The sequence below is a fragment of the Procambarus clarkii genome, chromosome 20 (assembly GCF_040958095.1).
Source record: "Procambarus clarkii isolate CNS0578487 chromosome 20, FALCON_Pclarkii_2.0, whole genome shotgun sequence".
Taxonomy (NCBI): domain Eukaryota; kingdom Metazoa; phylum Arthropoda; class Malacostraca; order Decapoda; family Cambaridae; genus Procambarus; species Procambarus clarkii.
The window spans coordinates 16,734,083-16,753,944 of record NC_091169.1 but is presented as its reverse complement, the minus strand read 5'-3'; positions in this window follow the sequence as shown (position 1 = coordinate 16,753,944).

Below are 19,862 nucleotides of genomic sequence, written 5' to 3'. Positions count from 1 at the left end.
TTCTCCCCCCCCCCCCTGTTTTTTCCCTTTTTTCTTATTTTTTCTCAGCATAATTCATACTTTAATTATGCGGATCAGGACATCACCTGATCAAACACATCAAACATCGTTTGACCACCATCAAACACACACATTTCGTGTGTGTTTGACGCTCACTGATATGTTCCAGCGTTGTTTTATATATGGTGCTATTCTATCTTACGCTTTGTTGCTCTTTTTTACCTACGGGCTCATAGAACATTCTATTGCGAAAACATTGGCACAAAAATGAATGACGTGCATACAATAATAATGTCAGGACAGTGAAATAATTATAAACTTTCAAAGCGCTGTATCGCCCATGTGTCGTCGTGTCACCAATACAGGGTAACAGTTCCGCCACTTCCCACACTCTTGCGGGTGGGCCGCGACCATTATTCTACGTTTATATTCATATCACCGTGTTGGGAATTTCATTGCGAGTCTATTGATACTAAAATTATCGCTGTCAAGCTCAGCGTCAGCTGAAAGAACAACGAGAAGTAACGAAGGAGGAGACCAGCAGTAAAGGGACCTCGTCTTGGAGAGTTGTGAAAGACAGGGGCCTTAAGAAGACTTTGATAAAGCCGCCTTCAAACGCCATAGCAACTTCTAATTCATTTGACGTTTTGGAGGACGAGTGCTGTGGAGAGACTGTGGATCGCGCAAAAGGAAAAGCAACGAAGAGAAAGGAAGCGCAGGCCCCTCAGAAAGTAAAGGAAGTACCTAAGCAAACATTAGTTGTGGGAGATTCCCAGATAAGGTATTTGGATAGAATGTTTTGTGCTAGAGATAGGGGGAACAGGTTAAGGGTTTGCTATCCCGGAGCTGGCATTGGTGATATTATAAACAACATGAATGATATTATGGCTGGTAATGGGAACAATCCCATTATTTGCATTAGCGTGGGAGGAAATGATGTTGGTCGAGTTAGGAGTGAGGAACTGATTCAGAGGTATAAAACAGCCATAGAGTTAGTTAGGAGCAAGGGAGGAATCCCGATCATATGTGGCATTCTTCCAAGAAAGGGAGTGGGAAATGAATGGATATCGAGGGCACTTGGTGTCAATTGCCGGCTGGAAAGATATTGCAAATCAAATGCAATATCTTTCATAGACAACTGGGAACACTTCTATGGAAGAAATGAAATGTATGCTCGTGATGGGGTGCATCTATCGAGAGCTGGGGTTGTTGCTGTTGCGAACTCGTTAGAAGAAGTGGTTAGAGGTGTTTGTTTGGGTTTAAACTGTTAGTAGATAGAGGTATGGGAATTGATTTGGAGGAAGGAGGTAATAAAAGTATGTGTTTGTGGGAGAAAAGAATTGGCAAAACGATCAGGGAAAGAGAAGGTCCGCAAAATAACAATTCACTTAGGGTATATTACACTAACAGTAGAAGTCTAAGAAATAAAATTAACGAATTAAATGCTCTTGTCTGCACAGAAAAAGTAGATATTATTGCACTTACCGAAACGTGGATGAATGTAGAAAATAGAGAACTATTAGCTGAATATCAAATATATGGATTTAAACTTTTTCACACAGATAGATATATTAGACGAGGAGGTGGAGTAGCCATATATGTTAGGGACAATTTGAAATGTAGTCTCAAAGAGGGAATCAAAACAGAGCCACACACAGAAACTATTTGGATTGAATTAAACGAAAAAGCTAATAATATTATAATAGGAGTAATATATAGGCCACCAAATTTAGACAGAATGGAAGCAAAGCATCTATGGGATGAAATATCTAGAGCATCTAGATCTAACAGTATTTATGTCATGGGTGACTTTAATTTTAGCGGAATAAACTGGTTGAACAAAACAGGGAATAGTGAAGCAGAAGATTTTCTAGAATTAATTGACGATTGCTTTCTTACGCAACACATTAAGGAACCAACACGGGAAAATAATATTTTAGATTTAGTGTTAACTAACAGGGAAACGCAAATTAATGACATCGAAATAGGGAGTGAGCTAGGGAGCAGTGATCACAAAGAAATCAGATTTAGCATAGAATGGAATAGACCAGTAGGAGAAAATTCTGTTAAAGTGCCAGATTTTCGAAAAGCTGATTTTAATAGCCTAAGAATTTTTTTGGGTCAAATTGATTGGAAAGTCTTGGGTATGGGGTGTGGGCCGGTCTTGGAGCGAGACATGAACCCAGCGATAGGTGACTTAATGGGGATTTCGATGTGGATTCAATATATAACTTATTTAAGAATATTCTAAACAAAGCACAGGAACGTAGTATACCATACAAATTGAATAGATCGAATACTAATGACCCAAAGTGGATAACAAAGAATTTGAAGAACCTTATAGGTAAAAAGAGAGCTTGGTACAAAAGGATTAAAAATGGGGAGGTCACTTTAGAACAGGAATTCGTACAACTGGTTAGAAATGTTAAAAAAGAGATAAGGAAAGCAAAAAGAAACTATGAAGTTCGCATAGCAGGGCAAGCAAAGACAAATCCTAAAGGGTTTTTTCAGTTATATCGTACTAAGACTAGGGAAAGGATAGGTCCATTAAAAACTGAGACAGGTCAAATAACAGATAGTGATGAAGAGATGAGTAGTATTTTTAATAAATATTTTGTATCTGTATTTACTAAAGAGGAACTTAACAATATGCCTTCAGCCGAACAAGTCTATGTGGGTGGGGACGAGGACAGGTTGACGAGTTTAGCAGTTACCAGGGAGGATGTTCTTAAACAAATAGTAAAACTCAAACCAAACAAATCCCCAGGGCCGGATGAAGTGTTTGCCAGGGTGCTTAAAGAATGCAAAGAGGAGCTTTGTGACCCACTGTCAACCATATTTAATAAATCAATAGTCAGGCAGAGTGCCAGAGTTTTGGAAAGTTGCTAATGTGATACCAGTTTTTAAGAAAGGAGATAGATCACTTGCGTCTAACTATCGACCAATTAGCCTAACGTCTATTGTGGGAAAGTTACTCGAATCTATAATAGCAAATAAAATTCGTCTTCATCTTGAAAAACATAAATTAATAATTGAGTCGCAACATGGTTTTATAAATGGCCGTTCATGTTTAACAAATTTGTTATCTTTTTATTCTAGCATTGTTGAGGCAGTTGATAGTGGTAAGGATTGCGATGTTGTATACCTTGACTTTAGCAAAGCTTTTGATACAGTGCCACATGAAAGACTGATTAAAAAGATAGAGTCTCATGGTATTGGGGGTGCTATATTAAGCTGGATTAGGGCATGGCTGTACCAAAGGAAGCAGAGAGTTAGTATAAATGGAATCAAGTCAGAGTGGGAAAATGTTGTAAGTGGAGTGCCTCAAGGCTCTGTCCTGGGACCTCTGTTGTTTATAATATATATAAATGATTTAGATTCAGGTTTGAGTAGCAACATTTGCAAATTTGCCGATGATACGAAAATCGGTAGGGAAATTAATTCGGAGGAGGACTCACTATCACTTCAAGTTGATCTAGATAGGGTTTTGAAATGGTCAAAGGATTGGCAGATGCAGTTTAATGCTGATAAATGTAAAGTTCTGAGGTTAGGTAATGATGATAGAGTTACAAGATACGAGCTAGATGGTGTTGTGATTGCGAAGTCGGATTGCGAAAGGGATCTGGGAGTTATGATTAGTAAGAATTTAAAACAAAAGGATCAATGCATAAATGTTCGTAATAAGGCAAATCGGACACTTGGATTTATTAATCGCAGCGTTAGTAACAAGACACCTGGTGTGGTTCTCAAGCTATATCTTGCTCTAGTTAGGCCCCATTTAGATTATGCAGTTCAGTTTTGGTCGCCATATTATAGAATGGATATAAATTCACTTGAACGTGTCCAGCGTAGGATGACTAAGTTAATTCCCCAAATTAGAAATCTTTCATATGAAGAAAGATTAACAAAGCTTAAGTTGCATTCACTGGAAAGGCGAAGAGTTAGGGGTGACATGATAGAGGTTTACAAGTGGATGAATGGACATAACCGGGGGGATATTAATAGGGTATTAAAAGTATCAACACAGGACAGAACACGAAACAATGGGTATAAATTGGATAAGTTTAGATTTAGGAAAAACTTGGGTAAATACTGGTTCAGTAACAGGGTTGTTGATTTGTGGAACCAATTGCCGCGTAACATTGTGGAGGTGGGGTCCCTCGATTGTTTCAAGCACGGGTTGGACAAGTATATGAGTGGGATTGGGTGGTTATAGAATAGGAGCTGCCTCGTATGGGCCAATAGGCCTTCTGCAGTTACCTTTGTTCTTATGTTCTTATGCTGTAGGACAAGTGTGAAAGTGATAACAATCCCAAGAGTAAAAACATTTTGTTGTCCTTGGGCACTCACGGCGAGTCATCTACGTAGGTATTTATTTGGTGCTGGTATCCATATAACTTTTTGTGACCGTTTTTACTGATGTTCTTCTAGAGAATGTTATTGCGAACACGTTGGTACCAAAATGAAATACATAGCTCGAGAACTAAGGTCAGGAGAGTAAAAAGAGTATACACATTTTTGTTTTGACGCTTAAGGTTATTGTGAGTACTCATCGCCTGCCTAGAAACTGGAATTCTGGTTGATCTCGAACCCATTGATAATGTGATTTAGTTTAGTCTGCCGTTTAAAGAAAAAAAGCGCATATCAATGTTATATCACAGAAAACGAATTTATCATAAACTCATGTATTTGTCTTACAGGCTATGGTGCCAATGTCAGAATTGTCAAAATGATGTACTTTGCATACATCAGATCTTTAGTGGATTATGCTGCACCTCTGCTTGTTTTGATGCCTGAAAGAAAGCTTGGAGGGCTTGAAAAATTGCAGAACGAAGCCTTGAGGATAATCCTTGGGGGCCCTTGTACCACAAAGATACTTAATATGAGAAAGGAACTTAATATTCTGAGCGTTTTTGATCGTGTTACTGAAATTAACTGTCAAATTGGTATAAAAATGCTTAGGCTAACTCATCCTAATCCTTGCACAGAAGCCCTCCAGAATTTCTTTATTGAAGATCAGCATTGTTCCAAATGGATAACAAAAACTGGAACTCAACTCAGAATATATGGGGTTCATGATTTGTACCAAGAGAAACAACAACGGCACTTTCCTGCACCGTAGGAGGTTACACCCTTTCCAGTTTTAATCCCTCCCTTTCCACCCAAGAAGCAAATTAGAGATCAGCCCAAGCTTCGTCTTGAGGCAAAGCTCAACGCCTTAAGCCATATTGATGCTCTGTCCACAGAGCATTCTCTCTCTCAAATTATATACACTGATGGTTCCCTACACCGCACCACGGGTGCAGCTGGAAGTGCAGTTGTCCTGACAATGGGCGATGGCTTGTACTTTGAGTGGGGAGTCCGTATAAACAACTGGGCCTCTACCCTTCAGACTGAACTATTTGCCTTGATCCTTGCACTGAAATGTGTACAAGTCTCAAAACTTGATACATTCATTGTAAGTGACTCCTAATCATCCTTAAATGCTCTCAACTCTTTAAGACATAACTGTAACATGCTTGTGTTGGAAGCTAGACACAAATACAACAAAATTATTAAGGATGGTAACAGAGTCCATTTCATGTGGTCTCCATCTCATGTTGGGCTCCGAATGCATGATAGAGCTGATAAGTTAGCCAAAGAATCTGCCTTTAAAGGAGCCGTTGAGTGTAACCTTGGATTGTCAATGAGCAATCTGAGAGCAGCAGTACACCGAGAACTTCAACAAGATCTTGTAGATCTGAGGCAAAGTGAAATTGACACCAGTAATTCCAGCTATCATCATACTATCATGCAAGAGGAGCCACACATCTATGGATCATCCAATAAAATCAGCAGACTTCTAGATGTTACTACTACTCGGCTTAGACTCGGTTACAAGTATCTCTGGGAATTCTCATTATCTGCTGATGCAAACCTGACCAAATGTAAACTGTGTCAACAAAATTATTCGCACACCCTCCGTCACTATGTGATGGAGTGCGAAAAGATACATGAATTTAGAGACAATTCTATAACCAATGTTCCAGCGATGTGTCAATATTTCATTCAAAATGATCTGCTACCAGAAATTTTAGCCAAATATCCCCAGTTTGCTAACTGTAGATAACAACTAAGTGATTGTAACCTATCCACCGCTGCCCACTGGATGGGGGGCGGTGTGCAGGACAAACATATAAATTTTGATACTAGCTCTCCACATATGTCAGTTGCTTAATTTAGAACCTGTACTTGAGGTCGATCTCGAACCCATTGTTGATGTGACGACTTATATTGAATTTTGTAACTAGCTCATCAAGATTGTAACTTGCTTAGCTAAATGAATTATAATAATAAACACCAAAACCTTCTTCTTAAATTACATCATTATGGTGTCAGAGGACACTCCCTACAATACCTCAAATCCCACCTTACTGACAGGCTCCAATGTGTTTCTGTGAATAATACAATTTCTCCCACCCTACCCATCAACATTGGTGTTCCACAGGGCAGCATACTTGGCCCTCTCCTCTTTCTCATCTACATTAATGACCTTCCAAATGCCTCCCAACACCTCAAACCAATTCTATTTGCTGACGACACAACCTTCATTTACTCCAGTCCTGATCCCCTTGCTCTAAATGCCAGAGTAAATACTGAGCTAAATAAAGTCCATCTGTGGCTAACTGCCAACAAACTCACCCTTAACATTGACAAAACTTTCTATATTCTGTTTGGCAATAAATCCTCTAATCAAATAAACCTCAAAATAAACAATACCCAAATTTGTAACAAATTAGATGGCAAGTTCCTTGGCATTCTCATTGACCACAAGCTGAATTTCCAGGGACACATTCTAAACATATCAAAAAAAGTTTCAAAAACTGTGGGCATTCTTTCTAAGATCAGATATTATGTACCACGCCCTGCCCTGGTGACTCTCTATTACTCCCTTATCTATCCATATCTCAACTATGGTATTTGTGCTTGGGGCTCTACTACCCAAAATCACTTACGTCCTCTAATTACTCAACACAAAGCTGCTATTAGGACAATATCCAATTCTGGCCCCAGACATCACTCGGTACCCCTACTCAAATCTCTGAATATGTTAGACATTAAGTCACTGCACATTCTCTCATGTGTATTATACATATATAAGACGCTAAACTATAATGCCAATCCTGATCTCAAAAGCTTCATAGAAGGTTGTAACAGAACCCATGAGCACCACACCAGAAATAAATACAGTTTTGATATTCCTAGAGTACGACTTAATCAAACTAGAAATGCTCTACAAATCAAGGGGCCCAGAATGTGGAATGACCTTCCCAACCATGTTAAAGACTGTACCTCTCTCAACCAGTTTAAGTTAAAAACGAAGCTATACCTAATAAATTCCCTGTAACCTACCTTACCCCTCTATTGTCAACCCATGTATGTTTTTTGTTTTTTCTTGTTTTTCAAATCAACGCTGTTTGAATGTAATTTTCTGTAATAATTTGTAATTGTATTTGTGCTGCTTTTTCAACAATGTTCCCCCCTCTTTTACCTCTATTTTTATTTGTACTCAACACATTTTGTTCTTTTTACCCATTAGTTTTAAGCTTTAGTCATTAGTGTTTTTTCCTGCCCGAAACGCTTTGCGTAATAGTGGCTTTAGGCCTTGTATGTACTAGCTCTATCTATAAAGCCAACAAACTTTGTAAAATCTCTTTATGTATGTACCTTTACCTAAATAAATATTATTATTATTATTATTATTATAATTGTGGGGTTCAGTCCCTGAGCCCATTATGTGCCTCTGTAACCCTTTCCACTACCGCTCACAAGATGGGTATGGGGTGCATAATAAATGAACTAAACTAACTAACTCATATTGAACTGTTCCATCTCATGTTGGAATAGTGCTCAACGAGGTGGCGGATGACTTGGCCAAACGTGCCACATCAAAACCACAAGTTGACATTGAATGTGAATTAACAATGAGACAAGTAAGATTTATACTAATACATTTATACTAACTCTGTTGAGCGTTGACCATTTATACATCAACTCTGTTGATGTGAGCACTTTAGTTTAGTCTGCCGTTTAAAGAAAAAAAGAGCATATCAATGGTATATCACAGAAAACGAATTTATCATAAACTCATGTATTTGTCTTATCATATTGAACTGCATTCATATTTTTAATATATAACAATATGAATATACAAATTTCTGTAAATCCCCTACCATATTGGAATCTGTGGAAATGAATGAGCAAATGTGCTGGCTGAAGGCGCTGAAGGAAACCACATTGGTTTCATTTTGGATACAAATGTCCATGGAGATTCAGAATGGAAACTAATTATATAGTTGAGCCTGCAGAGAGGAGTTTAAGAATCTGTGTTGAGAGTGATGGACACAGCCTTCACAATTATACTTCAGAGAATGTAAACATCTAAGAGTCATTAGAAATATGTGTAGAATAATAAACCCTACATTGTTTGAGTTAGGGAAAACACCATTTGTCATATATAGATACTAGCTGTTCCTAAAGATTCACCCATTTTGCACCAGCAAGATAACATATAAGATTTTAAGAGTTGACGAATGTTAATCTTCTTGTTTGATAATCTGTGAACTTGAGACATAGTTAATAAGAACATTCCAATATATAAGACAACAAAAAGTTTTCAGATTCTTTCACACCACTTTCCAGCAACTTTTATAATTTATATAAATTATTTTAGGGAATAATACATAAATTATATATTTAAACATGATATAGTGTTTAGTGGAATGCATAAGGAGTCAAATTGTGTTAAAAAGAGCGTTTTTTAGAAAATTTGGAAAACTACTTTTTTCTGTTCATATTATAACTAAATGGATTTTAAAGGTTTCACTCAGCCAATATATATCATTCACAATTTATTAATGAATTTTACAAAAAAACACCATAAATTTTATATTTAAACATGTAAAAACTATTTGTTTTACATTTGAAACAAAATAGTTGTAGAAAAACAATTTAAAATAAAACCTTTGTGTTTGGATTTTTTGATTAAAAGTTTCTCAAAGGCTCTCCTGCACCATTCTCAATGCAAATCATTCCCACACCTATGGGAAGAGATAGGCGAACGTTGCCTAGATGATTTGTGTTTGCTGGGGTGGCACGGTGTAGCAGCCTGGTGTAGTGTAGTAACTTGGTATAATGGTGTGGTGTAGTAGCCGGGTATAGTGGTGTGGTGTAGTAACCTGGTGATGTGGTGTAGTAGCCGGGTATAGTGGTGTGGTGTAGTAACCTGGTGATGTGGTGTAGTAGCCTGGTATAGTGGCATGCCACTATAGCATGCCACCACCCGCCAAACACCCACCGAAACTACGACGTTGGTACAACGTTCGAACAAGTTTTAACACCTCCTAACCAGTTATAACAACCAATATAGTAAGTTGTAACAACGTTCTAATACGTCATAAACACGTTAAGCCAAGATGTAACAACTTTATTACAAGTTGTAAAAAGCAGAAAATAGAGACAGTTTCGGTTTGTGTTTCCAGAGATGGTGTAGTAGCCTGATAGTGGTGTGTAGTACCCTTGTATAGTGGTGTGTTTTAGTAGCCTGGTATAGTGTTGTGGTGTAGTAGCCTGGTATAGTGGCATGGTGTAGTACCCTGGTATAGTGGTATGGTGTAGTAACCTGGTATAGTTGTGTGGTGTTGTACCCTGATATAGTGGTGTGGTGTAGTAGCCTGGTATAGTGATGCGGTGTACTACCCTGGTGTAGTGAAGTAGCCTTGTAACAAACTAAGTTTGTTGTAAGAATTATCCAGAAGGTTCGAGAAGTCTCGTGTAGGGACCTGACCTCAACAACGCGCATTCTTCTGGGGATTAGCAAGTCTGAGTCACAAAATGGCTGGCATCTCTGTTCATAGTTTCGTATAATGAATCATTCTATAGTATTCACTTATTTAGAGAAATTAGCCTTTATTCATTTTGTATTCAAATTGTATTTTATGGTATCACTGTTTATAATATCAAGAGTATTCTAATTAGTAGGATTTTGAGTTAAGTCACCATCAGCGACGTCACGAGCCAGGACTAGGCTGGAGTGACCTCGTCGACCTGGCGGTCACAGGTCAACAGTTTCCACATTCAGTAATTCTCAAAGGTCAAATAGCCATTTTGTGATCGGGAATAGCTCTTCCTTAAGATGCTTGTGTAATTTAACTTCAGTTAAAATAATTCAACCAATCTGGATCATTCAGTGCAACAGAGGTTAGTTGTTAAAACTTAAGCCTTGCTAGTAACTTGGTAAAACTTAGACTAGCGGAACAATACAATGCTCTGGTCTGGGGAAGACCAGACGAGCAGGGACAGTGTGGTTTGAGTAGCAGCTCGGGCAGGTGGCCTTCCATCATCGGCCCCAAGACAGCACCAACAGCTAGCTGGTCGCCCAAGGTAAAGTTGCTCAGAGGCTATAGTTAGGGAATAGTTCAACTCATTGCCAGTCAGGGAGTGTTCAAGACAGGGAGTGCCAACTATTTAGATTTTGCTTAGTATTGAATAAATTAATTAGCTAGTAATTTGTCTTTTTATTAATTTCCATTTTTGTATATTTATGTGGATTTGTCCGTGTCACGTGGTCCCCACGAGGCCGAGTTGAATTGGGCGCCGATTCTAACACCGAGTCATAATTCAGTATTCCCATTGATTTTTAATTCCACACGTACGATCCAAGGTTATATGCTAGCCTGGTGTAGTGGTGTAGTTTAATAGCCTGGTGTAGTGGCATGGTGTAGTAGCCTGGTACAGTGGTGTGGTGTAGTACCCTGGTGTAGTGGTGTGGTGTAGTAGCCTGGTGTAGTGGTGTGGTGTAGTAGCCTGGTGTAGTGGTGTGGTGTAGTAGCCTGGTATAGTGGTGTGGTGTAGTAGCCTGGTATAGTGGTGCGGTGTAGTACCCTGGTGTAGTGTAGTAGCCTGGAGTAGTGGTGTGGTGTAATAGCCTGGTATAGTGGTGTGGTGTAGTAGCCTGGTGTAATGGTGTGGTGTAGTAGCCTGGTGTAGTGGTGTGGTGTAGTACCCTGGTGTAGTGGTGTGGTGTAGTACCCTGGTGTAGTGGTATGGTGTAGTAACCTGGTATAGTGGCGTGGTGTAACAGCAGCGACCACGTGTTCACAGGATAAGGCCTAATGGCAGACTGCAGGGGCCTCTTGGGATAGTGGCGGTGTTCAAAATCTCAAACTATTCCTCAACATTATAGCATCTGAATTCAGAAATATTTACATCAATTTTTTAGTTTTTAAACCCGTAATAATATTAATGCATTTACATGTCTTATTTCCTTGCTGCATATTTACGACATTTTTTTATATTTACAACATTTCATTTCATAATTTGAAAGCTCTCGCAAGTGTTCGGACACATTCACCCACCGTGACGACCGTTACGGTCCTGACTAAACCGCCCTCCTCATCCCTTACCCTCCACCACCTCACACTACCCTCCACCATCCCACACTATCCTCCACCACCCCACACTACCCTCCACCACCCCACACTACCCTCCACCACCCCACACTACCCTCCACCACCCCACACTACCCTCCATCACCCCACACAACCCTCCACCATCCCACACTACCCTCCACCACCCCACTCTACCCTCCACCATCCCACACTACCCTCCACCACCCCACTCTACCCTCCACCATCCCTCACTACCCTCCACCATCCTACACTACCCTCCACCACCCCACACTACCCTCCACCACCCCACACTACCCTCCACCATCCCACACTACCCTCCACCACCCCACACTACCCTCCACCATCCCACACTACCCTCCACCACCCCACACTACCCTCCACCACCCCACACCACCCTCCACCACCCCACACCACCCTCCACCACCCCACACCACCCTCCACCACCCCACACTACCCTCCACCACCCCACACTACCCTCCTCCACCCCACACTACCCTCTACCACCCCACACTACCCTCCACCACCCCACACCACCCTCCACCACCCCACACCACCCTCCACCACCCCACACTACCCTCCACCACCCCACACTACCCTCCACCACCCCACACTACCCTCCACCACCCCACACCACCCTCCACCACCCCACACTACCCTCCACCACCCCACACTACCCTCCACCACCCCACACTACCCTCCACCACCCCACACTACCCTCCACCACCCCACACCACCCTCCACCACCCCACACCACCCTCCACCACCCCACACTACCCTCCACCACCCCACACTACCCTCCACCACCTCACACTACCCTCCACCACTGCACACTACCCTCAACCTCCCCACACTACCCTCCACCACCCCACACTACCCTGCACCACTGCACACTACCCTCCACCACCCCACACAACCCTCCACCACCCCACACAACCCTCCTCCACCCCACACTACCCTCCACCACCTTACACAACCCTCCACCACCCCACACAACCCTCCACCACCCACACAACCCTCCTCCACCCCACACTACCCTCCACCACCACACACAACCCTCCACCACCCCACACTACCCTCAACCTCCCCACACTACCCTCCACTGCCTAATATATATAGTCTATATATAAACAATGTATACTCTCGTGATTTAGTTCAGTATGGGGTTTAAAGAAAAAACAGCATACCACTGACATACCAATGTTTTATCACAGAAAACGAATTTATCATAAACACATGTATTTGTTTTATAATATGGAAATGCATTCACATAATAGATAACAATATGAATAGCCAAATTTCTGTGAATCCCCTACCATGTTGGAATCTGTTGAAATGAATGAGCAAATGTGCTGGCTGCTGAAGGCGCTGAAGGAAACCACATTGGTTTCATTTTCGGTACAAATGTCCATGGAGATTCAGAATGGAAACAATTATAGTTGAGCATGCAGTGGAGTTTAAGAATCTGTGGTGAGAGTAATGGACACAGCCTTGACAATTATACTTCAGAGAATGTAAACATCTAAGAGTCATTAGAAATATGTGTAGAATAATAAACCCTACATTGTTTGAGTTACGGAAAACGCCATTTGTCATATAGATACTGTTCTTAAAGATTCTCCCATTTTGCACCCGCAAGATAACATATAAGATTTTAAGGGTTGACGAATGTTAATCTTCTTGTTTGATAAACTGTGCACTTGAGACATAGTTAATACGAACACACCAATATATAAGACAACAAAACGTTTTCAGATTCTTTCACCACTTTCCAGCAACATTTACAATTTATATAAATTATTTTAGGGAATAATACATAAATTTTATATTTAAACATGATATCAGTGTTTAGTGGAATGCATAAGAAGTCAAATTGTGTTAAAAAGAGCGATTTTTAGAAAATTTCGAAAACTACTTTTTCTGATCATAGAATAACTAAATGTATTTTGAAGGTTTCATTTAGCCATTAAATATCATTCACAATTTATTAATGAATTTTACAAAAAACACCATAAATTTTATATTTAAACATGTAAAAGCTATTTGTAATACATTAGGAACAAAATAGTTGTAGAAAAACAATTTATTATTAAACCTATGTGGTTGGTTTTTTGGATTAAAAGTTTCTCATAGGCTCTCCTGCACCATTCTCAATGCAAGTCATTCCTACACCTATGGGAAGAGATAGATGAACGATTTCTATACGATTTGTGTTTGCTGGGTAGTTGTTGTGGGTGGTGGTTGTTGTTGTTGATAGTGATGGTTGTTGTGGATAGTGAAGGTTGTTATGGGTGATGCTGGTTGTTGTGGGTGGTAGTGGTTTGCTGGTAGAGGTTATTGGTGGATGTTGTGGATGGTGCTGGTTGTGGTGGTGGTTGTTGTGGGTGGTGGTGGTGGTTGTGGTTGTTGGTGGATTCTTGTATTCACCTAGTTGTGCTTGCGGGGGTTGAGTTCTGCTCTTTCGGCCCTCCTCTCAGCTGTCAATCAACTGTTACTAACTATTTTTTTCCCCACACATACACACACACCCCAGGAAACAGCCCATGACAGCTGACTAACTCACAGGTACCTATTTACTGCTAGGTAACAGGGGCATCAGGGTGAAAAAAAACTCACCCTGAGTTAGTGTTGTTAGTTAGTGTTGGTAGTTGGGTGTGGTGATAGTTGTTGTGGTCGTTGAGTGTGGTAGTTGTTGTTGTGGGTTATGGTTGCGGTGGTTTGCAGATGTTAGGTGGTTGTGGATGTTGGTGGTTATATGTGGTGGTTGTTGTTGTGTGTAGGAGTAGTTATTGATGGTGGTGGGTGGTCGTTGTTGTATGATGTGGTTGATGTGGGTGGTGGTTGATGTAGATGGTGAGTGTGGTTGTTATCGGTGGTAGTGGATGTTTTGTTTTGTGGAGGATGTTGTGGGTGGTGGTAGTTGTTATGGATGTTGGTGGGTTTGTTAGTGGTGGTAGTGGTTGTTGCTGTTGGTGGTGGTTTTTGGTGGTGGTGGTGGGTAGTTGTTTTGGATGTTGGTCGGTTTGTTAGTGGTGGTAGTGGTTGTTGTTGTTGGTGGTGGTGGATAGTTGTTGTTGTGGGTAACTGTTATTGTAGGTGGTTGTTGATGAAGATGGTGGTTGAGATTGTTATGGGTGGTGGAGGTTGTTTTGGGTTGTGGTGGTTGTTGTTATTATTGGTGGTGGTTGTAGTGTGTGGGATTTTGGGTTTTGTGAGTGATGGTGGTTTTTGTTGATGATGCTAGATGTTGTGGGTCGTTGTTGTTCTTGTTGATGGTGATGTTTTTTGGGTGGTTGTGGTTATTAATGGTAGTAGGTGGTGGTTATTGTTGGTGGTGATAGTTGTGGTTAAAGTTTGCGATGGTGGTTGTTGTGAGTGGAGGTAATTGTTGTGGGTGCTGGTGGTTGTTGTGGATGATTGTGATTGTTGGGGATTGTGGTGGTGTTGTGAGTGGTAGTTGTGGTTGATGTTGGTGGTTCTGGTTATTGTGGGTGGTTGTGGTTGTTGTGAGGTTGCGGTTGTTATTACTGATGGTGGTTGTTGTGGGTGAAGGTGGTTGTTGTTACTGATCGTGTTTGTCGTGTTTGGTTTTGGTTGGTTTGGCAGATTGTGGTTGTTGTGTGTGTGTGTGTGGTGTTGCTTGTTTTGAGTGGCTGTGGCTGTTGTTGGTTATGGTGGTTATAGTTGTTGTGGGTGGTGGTTGTTGTTGTGGGTTGTAGTGGTTATTGTGGCAGGGGGTTGTTTTCGTGGGTGGTATAAGTTGTTGTGGATGGTGGTGGTGGTTGGTTTGGGTGATTGTGGTTCTTGTTAGTGGTTGTGGATATTGTGATTGGTGGTAGAAGTTGTAAGTGGTGGTGGTTGTAGCATAAGGTAGTGGTTCTTGTGGTCGATATTTTTTTGTGGGTGGTGTTGGTTGTTGTGGGTGATGTGTCAGGTTCACAAAACTCAATATTAGCCCTATTCACTGTTACTTGGGTCTATTTTCTTGCTGGATGTGGTGTTTCTGACTAAGGTCATTAACCCTCTGTGTCACTCTGTTCATATGGTATAATATACTGCTGATATCCACCTAATCTGAAGGACTTCGTTGCTGAGAAAAGAGTTTCTTCCAAAACGATTATATCTGCTTTCGTACTGATTGCAGCTTCCTGAATGGAGTGGTTTATATTTCCCAGACCTTATATGTTCCACTGCAGTATTCGTAATGGCCAGGTGACGGTTTCGGTTGGTGTTGCCTGTTCTAGTAGAACTCCTCTTCGGAATCGACGTCTATATTCTCCATCTCGCAAGTCGTGTCGCTGCAAATCGGACTGCAATGATTGCTCATGGTCATCCCAGCATTGTTGGAATATGTGCATAACTGTTGTCCATCACTTTGCTGTTGGTATTGTTGGACATCGGACTGCTTGATTGCTCGTGACCGTTTCTTGTGTCGTCGGAATCTGTGCATCTCTGCCATCCAGTATTTCGTTGTTGGTGATGCTTCATATCAGGCTGCATTGATTGTTCGTGCCCGCCTCTTTTGTTGCTGGAACCTGTGCATCTTTGCTATTCAATACTTCTTTGTTAGTGTTGTTGCATATCAGACTACATTGGCTGTTGTCTGTCTCTTGTCTAGAGTGGTCACTGCTTCTTGCAGTTGGTTTTGTGAATGTATATGGTCTGGTGTCTTAACTACTCGACTGTTGTTGGTAATCTTTATGTCTATGTCGCGTTGTTTGTCCTAGTGTGCTTTGTCTTGTCTCAGACTGTCTATTTCTTGCGTAACTGTGGTCTGCTGCACGATCTTATCCATTATTACACAAGTGATTTCTTGAGTCTGTTGTTGTGAGGCGTTCTGCGTCATCTGTAGGCAATTGATAATGGTCTCTGCCATGATCTTCATGATGTTTTTCAGCTGGACTTCAGTAAACCTGTAAATTTGTTGTTAATTACGGAATCAATTGCTTTTTTGCCTTTGTTGTATTTCAGCAACATTTGTGTCAATTTTCTGATTTGGAATTGATAGTTTTATGAAATTTTGCTCTGTGAGAGTGAGTTTGGTTGATACCTGATTCATGGGGTTCTGGGGAGTTCTTCTATTCCCTAAGCCCGGCCCGAGGCCAGGCTTGACTAGTGAGAGTTTGGTCCACTAGGCTGTTGCTTGGAGCGGCCCGCAGGCCCACATACCCACCACAGTCCTGTTGGTCCGGCACTCCTTGGAGGAAACAATCTGCTGGGGATACCTAGATCTAATTCAACTTCGTCTTTGTTGCACGCTAATTTGGCTGCAATGTCTGTCTCATTATGATGGGTTATATTTATGTGTGAAGGTATCCATACAAAGGAGATTCGAGTCCCTTTACTCCGAGCAGCAATTAGGTCATTTATAATTGGGAGTATGAGGTTTTTGCTGTCGATTTTCCAGAAGTTTTCGATTGCTTGAAGAGCAGACTTTGAATCACAAAATATTATTCCTCCTCCAATGCTTTTTAATTTACTGGTAGCTAGTTGTAATGCTGCTAGTTCTGCTTGTGTGTGATATATAACTACTTACACTGCTTAACTCTACGTAATCTACACATATATTTTCATATTACACACCTGCACATATTCTAAAGACACCTACTGACAATTACCCCCCCTTTATCCTCTATACCCAGACCCCCACACACACTGAGTCAGTCCTACACACGATTCCACCTAAGGACTGGTGATGCGCAGCCGGACGACATTCGTGCACCCCCGGGGACCCCCCAGAACCCTTGAGGACTAGACACCTGCACAACACCTGATCAGGGGGCCTAATTGCCTTACCTGATCAGGTGTTGCACACGGTTCTAGTCCTCATTTACACTACTGTTGTTGTGGGGTAGTGGTGGTTTTTGTAACTGATGTTGTTGTTGTGTATGGTCGTGGTTGGTGTGGCAGATTATGGCTGGTGGAGATGTCGTTGTTTGTTGTTGTGGGTGGTGGTGGATGTTGTTACAGGTAGTGTTGGTTGTAGGTGGTGTGGTTGTTGAGACAGGTGGGTGGTTGTTGTGGTTGGTTCTGTTTTTTGTGAGTAGAAGTCGTTCTTATGGGAGGTGGTGGTTTTGTGTGCAGTGGTGTTTTTTTTATTTATTTTTTTCTACCATAGACGTGGCCACACATTTACAATGCTAACCAGCATATATACATTTTCTTCTGTCCTCCATGGACAGGGTTAGAGATGTGTTAAACATATAGTTCAGGGGTTTATTGAACACTCAACCACAGAAGGTGATTCGGTGCTTTTAAAATGCTAAGCTAACCTACATACGTAAATACATAGACACACAGATTTACGTATGCCCTACATAAAGTGTTCGATGTGTCTTTTACATAGTGTCATTAATGTACATTTACAAAGGTGAAATGTAATTCTGATCAGCATCCATATATACTTTATACCCATACATATACATACACACACACATATATATACATATATACACACACATGCATTCACATACATTTGTCTCATTTACTCTGACAGAGTGAGATAGCTGATAAAGAAACTAGTGTGCAATTAAGCACTTAATAACTGAAAGTGATTAAGGTGCTTTTACAAGCTCAGGTTATATAGTTACATCATATACATACATTGTATAATTGATATATTACATGGTCAATCTTGGATACAAGTCCAATATATCATCAAGTGTTCCAGTACTCATATAGTAATTACAGAGTTCAGCATACCTTAGCCCAGGAGGGCGAAAGTCAGTCAGTATGGGACATTCTACAATATAATGTTCAAGAGAGTGCGTGTTTTCTCTTTCACAAAGTTGACACATTGTGTACTCGACATTTGGGTTTTGAGAAAACGCCAGATACGTCTATATCCCAGGCGTATTCTGGCCACTATAACATCACATTGCCGGGTTCTTGTTCTATTAGTCCCATATGTGAATGTCTCCTCACGATATCTATCATAATATTTAATGCTACAACTTTCAGGTCTTTTCGAATTTGTTAGGTATGTGAGATCTTCATTAGATATTTGTTTAAGTATTCTCTTTGTCCCTGCTAATGAAACACCTATATCAATTTCTACCGCTGGTTTTCTACAGGCTGTCTTTGCAAGCATATCAACAGTGTCATGCCTTGAGATGCCAACATGTGATGGTATCCATAGGAATTTAATTTCAAATCTGTTTTCTTTAGCAGCTAAAACATTCATTCGAATATCACTGACTATTTTCTGGGTGTCACTTCTTTGTGCGTTCAATGCCAGGAGTGCACTCTGCGAGTCACAGTATATAAGTCCGCTGACTCTGTCTTTTAAAAATTCAGTGGCAAGGTATATGCCTGCAAGTTCGGTTTGAGTTGTACTTGCCCAGTCATTGACGCGCTTCATTGCTGTATGTACGAGAGAAGATTGTTCAAGTATATTACATGCACATCCGGTACATCGTCCACCTTCTTCTACAGAGCCATCAGTATAGCACTGATACACATCGTTACCCATACTCTGAGTACTTTCAGTGATGCTTTTCAGTGTTAACTGTATTAATAATGTAGAGTGCTGACTATCTTTCTTGGGTGCATTTACAAAATCAACTGATAGATCCCAGTTATCCCATGGAGTAATTGGTTGATTAATCATTAATTGAGTTGGGTACATATTTAATATTTTGATGGAGTTGGCTACCTTGTAGAACCAATATACATAATCAGATTTCGTTCTTCTTCTATAGACCTCAGGTGAGTGCAGCATATTAGAAAGTTTTGGTTGAAGCTTCATGTATTGTCTTGATCTACTCAATGCCTTCACGCCGAAAACTGTGCTAATAGACAAAATTCTCTCACTTATGGTAGGTAATTTTAACTCTGCTCTCATATTAACTATTCTCGTGGACTTTGGAGCCCCAAGGATGAGACGCATAGCTTCATTTTGCAAGGTTTCAAGAGATTTCAGCTCTTTGTCAGTATACAGTGTGAGATGTAGAGCATTGTAGTCAATCACAGAGCGTATAAATGATACGTAAAACATTCTAGCAAGTCTCACGTTAAGTCCATGATTGACACCAACAAGGACCGGCAAGGGCTTTAATCTCTCCCACAGTCTCCTCTTGAGAGAAGAAAGGTACCCAGGGTCGTTAATGGGGACACCAAGGAATCTGTAAAACTCGCAGCTGTCGAGTGCTCGCCCATCTATATGATAATTGGCTGGTGCAATACCACATGGAATGAGGGCACGAGTTTTCTGTACAGAGATATTGAGGCCATATTCCTCCGCTCTAGTAGCAAAAGTGTCGAGCAGAACTTGCATTCTGGGCTCGGAGGCAGCCTGTAAACATATATCATCAGCATAACAAATTACAGTGTCTTCATTATTAGTTGGAAGATCTTTAATAAGTTTATGCATCAGAACGTTGAACAACAAGGGACTGAGGACCCCTCCTTGTGGAG